Source organism: Chiloscyllium plagiosum, chromosome 33 (genome assembly GCF_004010195.1).
Source record: "Chiloscyllium plagiosum isolate BGI_BamShark_2017 chromosome 33, ASM401019v2, whole genome shotgun sequence".
Taxonomy (NCBI): domain Eukaryota; kingdom Metazoa; phylum Chordata; class Chondrichthyes; order Orectolobiformes; family Hemiscylliidae; genus Chiloscyllium; species Chiloscyllium plagiosum.
This window is the reverse complement of record NC_057742.1, coordinates 2,661,571-2,674,569: the sequence shown is the minus strand read 5'-3', so window position 1 is coordinate 2,674,569 and position 12,999 is coordinate 2,661,571. Positions and strand designations below refer to the sequence as shown.

The 12,999-nt window shown below is 43.3% G+C and overlaps 1 non-coding gene across 1 annotated transcript; it reads right to left on the bottom strand.

Annotated features, from left to right (window-relative positions):
• Positions 1-6,836: 6,836 nt before the first annotated feature.
• Positions 6,837-6,908, bottom strand: trnac-gca. Its single transcript has one exon. It is a non-coding gene; the product is annotated as a tRNA-Cys (tRNA).
• Between the last annotated feature and the right edge of the window lie 6,091 nt (positions 6,909-12,999).

Sequence of the window (12,999 nt, the reverse complement as noted above, 5' to 3'; positions counted from 1 at the left end):
CATGACGATCAGCGTCTCCGACTGGCCAATTAATTACACACATACAAAAATCAATTCATAAGGTATTTCACACTTTGTGATGCTTTTCATTACAATCTGACAAGGGCTCTCCTCCTTATGCCCTCACACTTCATATTGCATAGCCATTTATACTTAGTCTGGCAATTTACTGGCTCTCTGTATCTGCCTCTGTGCAGTTTATTTCACAGCTGCCCACTGCGTTATTGTACTTGCCATTTTATTTTCTCTCCCTCTCTCTCTCTGCATGAACCAGAGGCACTGAGCTGAAGGCAGCTCATTCCACACTCACACTCACTGCTGACTTTATTGTCAAGTGTCATGCTTTATCCAGTCCTCCCACTGTGGAGACAAATAAGAAAACAACGGGCTCACATCTCACTGTATGTGAACCTTATGCTCTGGTTTGGAAAGTTTTCTTTAAAACAAAATCTCCTCCTCCCCTGGGTTTCTCCCCCCTCTGCCTCTCCTCCTGCCTAAAGTCGGTACCAACTGGCAGGTGCCAGTTCCTGAAGAAGGGCTTATGCCCGAAACGTTCGATTCTCCTGTTCCCTGGATGCTGCCTGACCTGCTGCGCTTTTCCAGCAACACATTTTCAGCTCTGATCTCCAGCATCTGCAGCCCTCACTTTCTCCTCCATCTTAAGGTCAGCCAACATCTGCAGGGTGAATGGGGCAGGGAGTAGGAATCCTGGCTGGATAGACCTAGCCCCTTCACTGAGCTCTCCCCCAATTGTAAAGGCTTGTATCAGACACACTGACAAGGTGGGAATTTAACAGGAGCAGCAGAAGAATGATGTCAAAGGTTCTGCACCTTCAGAATTCTATATCCTAGAGATCTGCCAATGCTCAGTTGTTGAGAATATTCAGGACTGAGAGAGATAGATTTTTGGCTGATAAGGAATTGAGGGATAATGGAGAGATGTGGAGATAAAATATAAGACAGGTGTGATCATCAAATTGAATGAACAGACTTGAGGGGCCAAGCTCCAGTTCTTATAAAAAAGATCCTTTTTCTGTTTTTAAGCCTTCCATTCGCATTTCTCTATAACCTGCCTTGACCTTCTCCCCCCCCTTCCTAGATGTTTAGGGGTTTAGATAGGGTTGACCGTGAGAACCTTTTTGCATGTATGGAGTCAGCTATTACGAGGGGGCATAGCTTTAAATTAAGGGGGAGTTGGTATAGGACAGATGTTAGGGGTAGGTTCTTTACTCAGCGAGTCGTGAGATCATGGAATGCCCTGCCAGTAGCAGTGGTGGACTCTCCCTCTTTATGGGCATTTAAACGGGCATTGGATAGGCATATGGAGGATAGTGGGCTAGTGTAGGTTAGGGGGGCTTGGATCGGCGCAACATCGAGGGCCAAAGGGCCTGTAATGCGCTGTATTTTTCTATGTTCTATGTATTCTTGACTCTGATCTCCAGCATCTGCAGTGCTCCTCAGCACATGACAGTCAGACAGACAATTCCCCTCACCATAGCACTCTCCACCCCCTTATAACGTATGGACTATTTGGTAATTCTAGTGACACCAGCATTGTCTCTGTGACCCTTTGCTAATCCATCAATGGTCAGCTGTACTGGTGACTCTGATCTAATGCGAACTCAGTGCCCAAATGTGCACTTTTCACCTGTGTCACTAGGTGAACTCTTAAATGGGTTCCTCATCAGGATGCCCAATTAAACTCCTCCACTACTGTCTTCAACCATATCTCTTGTTGCCTTAGGGCTCCTGTGGTGCAGATGAAGAGAAGCTTCTTCACCCAGAGAATGGGGAGCCTGTGGAATTCACTGCTACAGAAAGCAGTTGAGGCCAGCCGTATTTTCAATAAGGAGATAGATGCAGCTCTGATGGCTAAAGGCACCGAGGACTATGGGAGGAGAGCAGGGTTAGGGTACTGAGCTCGATGATCAACTATGATCACAGTGAATGACAGAGCAGGCTCGAGGGGTCAAATGGCTCTCCTGCTTCTGTCTTCTATGTTTCCATTTTGTAATGTTCCTCCCTCTGGGTGAGGAGGCCCGAGATTAAATCCCACCTGCTCCAAGGTGAGTCATATCATGCCTGAACAAGTCGATAGAAAACATTACCATTTCCACCTTTGTTACCTTGATTAGTTCACTGTACTGCTGACTTTCAGCAATGTCACCCACCTTAAACAGCGGCTCGATCCAAAACTCTGTAACCAGATCCCATTCACTCACAAACTGCTGCACTCACTGAACTGCATGCACTCTCGCTCTGGCAACACCTTGATATGAAAATGTTCTTTCACATTTACAAATCCCAACATCTCACCTTTCCCTATTTCCGCAATTTACTGGATCTCCACAAGCCTCCAAGAGACCGTATTCGTCCAGTTCTGACCTCTTCGCCATCGCCAGCTTCATCTGTGGCAACTCTACCTTCACTTTCCTGGGTCTTAAATTCTGGAATGCCCTCTTTAAACTCTTTTTTATAAAAATCCCTCTTTAAAATGCTGCCCAAACTAGCCTTACCTGAACCAGCGCACAGTCCTGCTGTGAAATCTTGTCTGGTTACTTTTCTTTGAAGTGGCTTGAGATATTTCACTGTAGGTGCTACATCAATTGAAGTTGTTGTACTTTATGATGTAGCTGTTTCCTTCTGGTGCTGACATTTACTGAGTTTTCTGTGTAAATACATGATAACATAAAAAGCAAGTGTTTGCATCACCTCTTTTCATCATTTCCTGAGGCGTGGGTATCGCTGGTTAGTCCAGCATTTATTGCCCATCCCTAATTGCCCTAGGGAAGGTGGCACTGAGCTACTTTCTTACACCACTGTAGTGCACATGCTGTAGGTTAGGCCCACAATGCCCTTAGGGAGATATGATTTGGAGATGCCGGTGTTGGACTGGGGTGTACAAAGTTAAAAATCACACCACACCAGGTTATAGTCCAACAGGTTTAATTGGAAGCACACTAGCTTTCGGAGCGACACTCCTCCACAATCACCTGATGAAGGAGCGACGCTCCAAAAGCTAGTGTGCTTCCAATTAAACCTGTTGGACTATAACCTGGTGTTGTGTGATTTTTAACTTAGGGAGATTGAGAATTCTGACCCAGTAACACAGCAGGAACAGTGTTATACAGTATGGATGGTGAGCAGTTTGGAGGGGAACTTGGTGGTGATCTCATGTATCTGTTGCCTTTGACCTTCTGGGTGGTAGAAATTGAGGATTTGGAAGGTGTTAACAGTGGAGCCTTGAGGGGTTGCCACAGATGACTGTCTGTGTGGAGTTTCCACATTCTCCCCGTGTCTGCGTGAGTTTCCTCCGGGTGCTCCGGTTTCCTCACACAGTCCAAAGATGTGCAGGTCAGGTGAATTGGCCATGCTAAATTGCCCGTAGTGTTAGATGCATTAGTCAGAGGGAAATGGGTCTGGGTGGGTTACTCTTCGGAGGGTCGGTGTGGACTTGTTGGGCCGAGTGAATATTGTAGATGGTACACACAGCTGTGATTGTACATCAGCAGTATAGGGATTGAAGGTTTAAGGCAATGGATGGAGAGCTTTGACCTGTATGTCATTGAGCTTTTTGAGTGTTTTTGGAGTTGCACTCACTCAGGAATATTGAATCACAAAGGGAGGAGGAGGCCATTCTGTCCATCGAGTCTCGCTTATGTCTAGTATATGGTGGATAGTGGTATGAGAGTGGGGCTGGGGGAAATCTGTACTCAGTTGCTAGATGGCTGGTTTGGGATGCAGAGTGATGCCAACTATGGGGATTCAATTCCCACATCACTCAAGGTTTCCACACGGCATTCTCCTCCACCTCACGGCCCAGTGCAGAGTGTAGTGGCAGCCAGTGGTCAGACCACCTGGATGCCCCTGTGCTGGTCTGCTGCAGAGAGCCCTGGGACAGAGACTGGGAAGTTCGCCTTTTGAACGCATTGTTTTTCTGACATTCTGACCTGTGAGTTTTGAGAAGATTTGTAGCTCAGGTTGAGGTTCTGGATGTAGGTTTGCTCGCTGAGGTGAAAGGTTCATTTTCAGATGTTTTGTCACCATATTAGGTAACATCTTCAGTGAGCCTCTGGGCAAAGCACTGCTGATGATTCCTGCTTTCTATTTATATGCTCGGGTTTCTTTGGGTTGGTGATGTCATTTCTTGTGGTGATGTCATTTCTTGTGGTGATGTCATTTCCTGTTCTTTTACTCAGGAGCTAGGTAGATGGAGTCTAACTCGATGTGTTTGTTGATGGAGTTCCTGTTGGAATGCCATGCTTCTAGGAATTCTAATGCATGTCTCTATTTGGCTTGTCCTAGGTTGGATGTGTTGTCCCAGTCAAAGTGGTGTCCTTCCTTATCTGTATGGGATCTCTGATATCAGGGTTCTTAGCAGAGGCAGTAATGCAGAGACTCGAATAAACTGCACTGCCAACCATCCAACCCAAACTTTGGGTCCACTACGTGGATGACACCTTTATCATCAATAAACAAAACAAATTATAGGAAACCTTCAAGACCATCAATAATACCCTTACTGGCATAAAATTCATCAAAGAGGAGGAAAACAACAACAAACTGCCGTTCCGAGATGTCACAGTAGAACGAACAGCCAGTGGGCAACTTCAAACCAGCATTTACAGGAAAACAACACAAACGGACCAAATATTGAACTATAGAAGCAATCACCCAATGCCCACAATTGAAGCTGCATCAGAACATTACTTCAATGAGCCACCACACACTGCAGCACAGAGGAACTATGCAGAGCAGAGGAAAATCACCTATACCGTGTATTCAAACAGAACGGGTACCCAATGAACACAGTCTGCCAATTTCTCAGCAGCAAACCCAAACAAGCAGACAAAACACGTCCAGAGACCCTAACCACTCTCCCCTACATCAAAGATATCTCGGAAATGACTGCCTGATTACTCAGATCCCTTGGCATCATGGTAGCCCACAAACCCACCAACACACTAAAACAGCAGCTAATGACCTTGAAAGACCCTATACAGACAACAAGCAAAACTAATGTCATTTACAAAATAACGTGCAAGAACTGTAACAAACACTACATTGGACAAACAGGCAGAAACTAGCCACCAGGATACATGAACATCAACTAGCTACAAAACGACATGACCCTCTCTCACTAGTATCCTCACATACAGATGAGGAAGGACATCACTTCAACTGGGACAACACATGCACCCTAGGATAAGCCAAACAGAGACACGCACAAGAATTCCTAGAAGCATGGCATTCCAAACTGGAACTCTATCAACAAACACATCGAGTGAGACCCCATCTACCACCCCTTGAGAAAAATAACAGGAAATGACATCACCACAGGAAATGACACCACCAAACCAAAGAAACCCAAACATATAAATAGAAAGTAGGAATCATTAGCAATGCTTTGCCTGGAGGTCCACTGAAGATGTTACCTAGTAGGGTGACGAAATGAACCTTCCAGCTTTCTGACCTGTAGCAATATAGTGTATAGCTGTAACCTGAAGTTGTACAGTGTATAGCTGTAACTTGTAGTTTTACAATGTATAGGTGTAACTTGTTTTCGTCATTTCTCTATTCTGTAACTAAGGATTGTACCTAGGTACTTTGTAAATGTGATGCTGCTGTAAGTGGTGTCTTGTAAACCTTTCGCTGTACTCATGTGAGTATATGTGACAATAAAGCTAATTCAATTCAATTTAACCTCTCCCCTCACCTGAGGAGTGGTGACCCTCAGGTTAAACCACCACCAGTGGTGTCTATCTCTCTCTCTCCCTCCTTTACCTTCGATAAGTGGGCAGGGTTCAGGGAGTTGGGCGTTAACTTACTCACCACAGAATTCCCAGTTTCTGCCTTGCTCTTGTAGCCACAGTATTTATACAGCTGGTCCAGTTCAGTTTCTAGTCTAACCCCTGGGTAACATTCCTTTAAGTGCCTGCAGCTGCTCTGACCCTCCGTGCACAGTGATCAGATACTAACACAGATTGCAACCTTGACTTCCAGTTCCAGAAGTCGCTGCTGCACATAGACCTCAGATATCCACACAGAAGAAAGCAAAATGAGAGAGAACATTGCCCCAGCATGTTAACAATGGGATTCAGCAGAGATGGATGCTAATTTGTTGTATTACACAATCCACTGGTGTCAAACTTTAAATCTTAGCCCTTATTGAGTTAAACCACGAAATAAAAATCATTATTTCCATATTAAATAAAATATTATATTAAATATATACTAAATACCATCATTTTTTAAAAACTGAACACCTCTGCATTTTTGTTGCTATTTGCTTCTATTTGCTGTCACTGATAATGAACAGTAACTGAACACTTTAGTTTTGCATCTACAATAAAAGAACTGCGGATATTGAAGATCTGAAACAAAAATGGAAACTGTATTCTGATGAAGAGTCATGGGATCTAAAACATTAATTCTGCTTTCTCTCCACAGATGCTGCCAGACCCACTGAGTATCTCCAGCAATTTCTGCTTTTGTTTGTGGCTTTGATGTTTTTAAGCCTTATTATCTGCGCTGTATGCAGTGACACCACATGTCCCAGCCAGACATTAGATTAGATTACTTACAGTGTGGAAACAGGCCCTTCGGCCCAACAAGTCCACACCGACCCGCTGAAGCGCAACCCACCCAGACCCATTCCCCTACATTTAACCCTTCGCCTAACACTACGGACAATTTAGCATGGCCAATCCAACTAACCTGCACAGTTCTGTGAGGCAGCAGTGCTAACCACTGTGCCACCCATAAAACACCCTTTCCAAAGTGTTCCCTGTGCAGAATGGGTAATGGAAGATCCTTGAAAAACTGCTCAAGTATAAAGGGGGCACCCAGATTTGAACTGGGGACCTTGTGATCTGCAGGCAAATGCTCTACCACTGAGCTACACCCCCATGATTAGGTAATCGCTCCAGTCAATTATGCCTTGACACCACATTGCTGCCAGCGACTGGAATTATTTTTAGAACAGAATTTGTAAAGATCCTTATCTCATTGTACTTTGCTGGAAAAATCAAAGTGTGTATCAGATGTTTCTGTAGTTTGGTTATAACTTCAGTTTTTTATAATTCAAGTCAACTCTTGTTCAACTGGACACATCGTGGTAATTCTCACTCCAGTTCTCACACATGGTCTTGTCAATATTCATTTCACATTTTGCCAGAATATTGAGAAGCACAAGTCAGGAGTGTAATGGAATACTTCCCACATGCATGGATGGGTGCAGCTCTGACAAGACTCAAGAAGCTTGACAATTCCAATCAAAGCATTCAAATTCACAACCTTAAACATTGACTCTCCATTTCCTTCTTACAGTGGCAGTAATGTATAACCTCTCCCTTTATAACTTCCGTAACACTATCCCAGGGTCCTCCAAAAGCATCTTCTAAAACCACAATGCATCGAAGGTCAAGAACAGCAGATACATGGGGACACCACCCCGGTAAGTTCCCCTCCAAGCCACTCACCATCCTGACTTGGAACTATATCACCGTCCCTTCACTGTCACTGGGTCAAAATCCTGGAATTCCCTCTCTAATGGCATTGAGGGTCAACCCACAGCACATGGACTGCAATGGTTCAAGAAGGCAGCTCACCACCAACTTCTTAAGGGCATCGAGGGACAGGCAATAAATACTGGTCTTGTCAGCAATGTCTATATCCTGTCAAAGAATGAAAAAAGGATATCCAGTCTTGACCCAGAGAGCTTTCCTGGAAGTGATAATTTAGGCGAGGTTCTGGCAGAGATGGAGTGAGACTTCACTGTCAGCTCACAGATAGATTATTCTTCCATCACCTGTAACGATACCTTCAAAACCATATTGCCAGAGCAATGATTGAGGATCAGGAACAGAATTGAAAAGTTATGCCCAACTTGGAAAGATATGAATTCCAGTAGAACCTTAATGCCATGGCATTACGTGCGTAGTTCCTATCTCCATACGGTAAAAAAAAGGGTATCTAGGTATTGCAGAAATCACAGGAAAGGATGATAGCAGAACTGAGAGGTTTAATAATAATGACAAAAGACCGGACAGGCTGTGGCTTTCTCCTGTTGGAAGGAGAAGACTGAGGGGTGACCTGACAGAAGTCGTTATGGGTGATTTGGTCAAGTAGAGGTTAAAAAAATGTTTCCATTTATAAGCAAGAGTGGAATTAGAGGCCATAAAGGGAAGATAAATCCATTGGGTAGGTTAAGGAAAATTGTGGGTCTACCTACAGTACATAGACTGCTGCGGTTCAAGAGGCAACTCACCACCATCTTCTCAAAGGGCAACAAGGGGTGGGAAATAAATGTTGGCCCAGCCAGTGATGCCCATGTCCTACAAGTGAATTAAAAAGAACAGTACTTAAAGGAGAAAGAAATAAAAGAACAGAGTTACAGCTGGAGAAAGCTCATGTGGAACGTAAGAAATAGGAGTCCATTCAGCCCTTTGAGCCCACTCCACCATTTAATTAGATCATGACTGAGCTTCTGTTTAAAATTATTTTGCTACAGGATCCCAGCATCCCTTGATATTTTTAATTTGCAGAAATCCAACAATCTGTTTTAAATATTCTCAACAACAGCTTCTGGGATTCTCTGGGGCAGACGTTTCCATAGATTCCGAATCCTCTGATGGCAGAAATTCCTACACTTTGCAATCCGAAATGGCCTGCCTCTATGACTCTGGTGCCAGCCAGGGGAAACATCCTTCCTGGTTTAACCGCAGTGAGAATTTTGTACACCTGAACGATATCACCTCTCACTGTTTGAAACTCCTGGGAGTAAAGGCCCAATCTTTTAACCATTTTCTTAGTGGACAATTATCCCACCCCAATCTTTTCTGCAGTCTCTCTATGGATACTATACATTTTCTTATATAAAGAGACAAAACCTTCACATAGTAGTCAAGATGTGGTCTTGCCAAAGCTGCATACAATTGCAGTAAAACAGCTCTACTCCAACACTCAAGTCTTCTTGTAAAGACAGCCAATATATCATTTATCATCTTAGTAGCTTGCTGTGTCTGCATGTTAGCTTTCAATGATACCAGCATGGATGAGTTGGGCCAAATGGCCTGTTTCTGTGCTATAAATTCTATTAATTCCACAACAAGCAATCTGACTTGTCAAATTATAAAGTCATACAGGAGGAGAAAGTGAGGACTGCAGATGCTGGAGATCAGAGCTGAAAATGTGTTGCTGGAAAAACGCAGCAGGTCGGGCAGCATCCAGGGAGCAGGAGAATCAACGTTTCGGGCATGAGCCCTTCTTCAGGAATGAGGAAAGTGTGTCCAGCAGGCTAAGATAAAAGGTAGGGAGGAGGGACTTGGGGGAGGGGCTGTATGTATAAAGTCATACAGCATGGAAACTGACCCTTCAGTCCAACTCATCCAGGCCAACCAAATTTCCCAAACTAAACTAGTTCCATTTGCCTGCATTTGGCCCTTATCCCTCTAAACCTTTCCTATTCATGTACCTGGCCAAATGGCTATTAGATGTTGTAACTTTACCTTCATCTACCACTTCCTCTGGCAGTTTATTTCACATATGAACCACCCTCTGTGTGAAAAAGTTGCCCCTCAGGGGACTTTTACATTTTTCTTCTCTCACCTTAAAAATATGCCCCCAAGTTTTAAACTCCCTTACCCTAGAGAAAAGACCTTTGCTATTCACCTTATCTGTGCCCTTCATGATTTTAAACCACTGAAAGGTCACCCCCTCAACCTCCTACACTCCAGTGAAAAATGTCCCAGCCTGTCCTCAAAACTTAAAACCTCCATTCCTGGCAACATCCTAGTAAATCTTTTCTGATCTCTCTCCCATAAAATAACATCTTTCCTACAGCAGGGTGACCAGAACTGTACACAATCGTGTGGCCTCACCAACATCCTGTACAACCTCAACATGATTTCCCAACTCCTCCACTCAACGGTCTGAGTAATGAAGACAAGTGTGCTAAATGCCTTCTTAACCATCCTGTCTTCCCGTAAGGCAAATTTCAAGTAACAATGTACCAGAAACCCTGGATCTCTCTGTTCAATGCCACTACCCAGGGCCCTACCATTAACTATATAAGTCCTGCCCTTGTTCATTTTACCAAAAAGCAACACCTTGTATCCATCTAAATTAAACACTATCTGCCACTCCTCAGCCCATTGGCCCAATTGATCAAGATCCCTTTATAACCTTAGCTAATCTTCTTCACTATCGATTATATCACCAATTTTGGTGTCATCCACAAACTACTAACTATACCACCTAAATTCATATCCAAATTGTTTATATAAATAACAAATAAAAGTGAATCGAGCACTGATCCCTGTGGAATTTGCTCCCTGGGAAAGGGTAGTGGGAACAGATTTAGTGGTTAACTTTCAAAAGGGAATTAGATTAATACTTGAAAAGATTGCAAGGCTTTGGGGAAGGATTGTAGAGGCTGAATAATTGGATAGCTTTGAAAGAGATACAATGGGCTGAAAGGCCTTCTTTTGGGCTGTGGGATTTTATGAGTAATTATTGTGATAGGAACAGTACTGAGCAACATTCCCTGTCACAAGTTTCACAAGGGAGCACAGTATCAGGATTAATGGATACCAGGTTGTGATTGCAACACAGTAATCTAATCTTCTGGATCTTAAAATTAGATTACTGCTGGAAATCTCTCCATGCTATCATTTATAACATATATGGGAGAACCATTTTTTTTAGTGTATCTTGTGTTGGCTATGTGTGTCAGTCGATGGCAAGAGTCAGTGCCTTTCCATCTTGCTGTTGTGCAATAATGTTCATAGCTGATGGATAAATGATGGCGACATTACCACTTCAGTCTAATTGGGAAATTATTTGCCACGACAAGGAAAATTCTCTGGCTAGTTCATGATATACAGGGATTTATTGTACAGCTCTCCAATTTACAGATCATACATTGTGGAAAAATTCACTAGGGCCTTCAAAAGCAACCATTTCCATGTTTAATTTCTTCCAACTTCCAAAATATGCAAAAGATTGCTTTACTATTAGAAGAATTACATTTAAATACACAGGTTTGTCAAGCTCTGGAATGCAGTGCCTGAAAGGGCAGTGAAATAATATCCAGTTTAAACATTAATAAAGCTATAATTCTTAAATGAAACTTTGATATTTAAAAGAGGACAAATTTATCGAGTTTCCTGTTGGGACTGGGATAAATCTTTGCAAGAGCTGGCACAGACTCAATGGGCAGAATGGCCTTTTTTGTTGGAATATTCTATGATTTTCCCACCTCTCTGCTCAGTTTGGCACTGAAGATGCAGATTTGCTTCAGCATGATTTGGACAAGTTGAGTGAGTGGGCAAATGCATGGCAGATGAAGTATAATGTGGCTAATGGGAGGTTAATGTGGTTAATGTGAGGTTATCCACTTTGGGAGCAAAATCAGGCAGGCAAATTATTATCTGATTGGCAATAGATTGGGAAAGTTGGAAATTCAGCCAAACTTGGGTGCCGCTGTGTACCAGTCACTGAAAATGAGCATGCAGGTACGGTAGGTGGTTAGGAAGGTGTATTGGCCTTCATAGCGAGAATATTTAAGTGAGGAGGAATGTCTTGCTGCAATTGTACAGGGTATAGGTGAGACCCCACCTGGAGAATTGTGTGCAGTTATGGTCTACTTATCTGAGGCAGATTTTCTGGTTATGGAAGGAGTGCAACAAAGATTTACCAGATTATTCCTGGGATGGCTCAGGGCTGAGTATGAAGAGTGAGGATTATATGAGGTGGAGTTTTGAAGACTGAAGGAGGATATAATACAAAGCTATGACATTTTAACAGGGTCAAAAAGGGTAAATGCAGAAAGGATGTTTCTGATAATCGGAGAGTCTAGAACCAGGTGTTACAGTTTAAGGACATGGGGTAGGCCATTTAGGACTGAGATGAGGTGAAATCTCTTCATCTATAGAGTGGCAAGCCTGTGGAATTCTCTGCCACAGAAAGCAGGATGAAAGGCTATGGAGAGAAAGCAGGATTGTAGGATTGAGCTGGATTTTTCGCCATGATCATATCATTTGGTGGAGCAAGCTCGATGCCAAATTAGCTACTCCGGTTCCTATTTTCTGTTTCCATCCCATGCCAACACTTGAAGAGAACCAAGTCGTTCTACTAGTGATAAAAACAAAATACTACAGGTGTTGGAGATCTGAAATAAAAACAAAAAGTGCTGGAGAAACCTAGCAGGTTTGCAGGGAGAGGAACAGGGTTAACCTTTCAAGTATGACTTCTTGAAAAGACCTGGAAATGGTGGGTAAAGGGAGGAGAAGCAAATGGAACAGACTGTGAAGGTTGTGCTGGTAAACAGCTTTCCTGAACTAGTGATCAAACTCATTCCTTTTACCTGATGCCCCATGAGCTGTTGCTGAGATGTGATAATATTCTGTGCAAATGCATGTTCTATCATACTATTCCAGACAAATAATAAATGGCACGACTGGAGACAACACTGAAGTTATCTGGATCTCAAGAGACTTGGACCAGCACCTCATTTCATTCACTGCCGTTGAGTTTGGGGAATATTCAGAGTCCGCTGCAACAAGCTGGTCAGTTGATTAAGGAGCATGTGGTTATGATAGAGCTTTGAGATGTAAGTGCACACTTTGAAGAAGCTATGACTAGAGTAAGGAAATCTCCACATTTTCAAAGGTATGTTAGCCCTTGAGAGAATTAATTTGTTTTTAATCTGTTGATAGAGTTTGAGCATCAGTGGTTGGGCCAGTGTTTGTTGCCCATCCCTAACTACCCAGGAGACGGTGGGGTGTTCCTCCTTCTCAATTTGCTCCAATACTTGGGATGTAGACACTCCCACAATGCTGTTACGGAGTTCCTGGATTTTGATGTAATGACACTGAAGGAATGGTGATATATTTCCAAGTCAGGATGGTGAGTGGCTAGGAGGGGAAGTTGCAGGAGGTGGTGTTCCCATGGATCTGCTGCCCATGTCCTTCTGGATGGTAAAGGCTGTGAGTTTGG